The sequence below is a fragment of the Bombus impatiens genome, unplaced genomic scaffold (genome assembly GCF_000188095.3).
Source record: "Bombus impatiens unplaced genomic scaffold, BIMP_2.2 scf_0584, whole genome shotgun sequence".
Taxonomy (NCBI): domain Eukaryota; kingdom Metazoa; phylum Arthropoda; class Insecta; order Hymenoptera; family Apidae; genus Bombus; species Bombus impatiens.
The window spans coordinates 25,583-26,123 of record NT_177003.1 but is presented as its reverse complement, the minus strand read 5'-3'; positions in this window follow the sequence as shown (position 1 = coordinate 26,123).

The window sequence follows — 541 nt, the reverse complement described above, 5'->3', positions numbered from 1 at the left end:
GTTGTCCGCTGTGTCGGCTTGTGCGAACGGTGTTTTCAGCTACTGAAACACCCACTGATCTTCGCTTTCCTCCTTCCATTGTTGGCAAAATATTGCCCGTCCTTGGGCAAGGCTTGCGAAATCACACAAGCCCAGCACAGAGAGGGCCATTAAATACATCGTCGGGGTTAATCGAAAATTAAGAGCAATACCGGCTTTGCTATTAGCCGATATTCTTGCCATCATTGCATGCGATTGTAAGAGAGATATAGCAGAACAGTTTCCCTTCGAAAATTTAACCAAAGGATCGTTCGCTGTTTTGGCTTGTGCAAACGGTGTTTTCGTTTATCGAAAACACCCATCGATCTTCGCATTCCTCCTCCCACTGTTGGTAAAATATTACCCATCTTTTGGCAAGGCTTGCGAAATCACACGAGTCCCACACAGAGAGGATCGTTAGAATCATCCTCGATTATTGAACTCAAAGGCAAGAAAATCGTGGTAACAGAATCCATCGTAGTAAATGAATTGAGTTTCGGTTTTAACGGCAACCTACTACAGC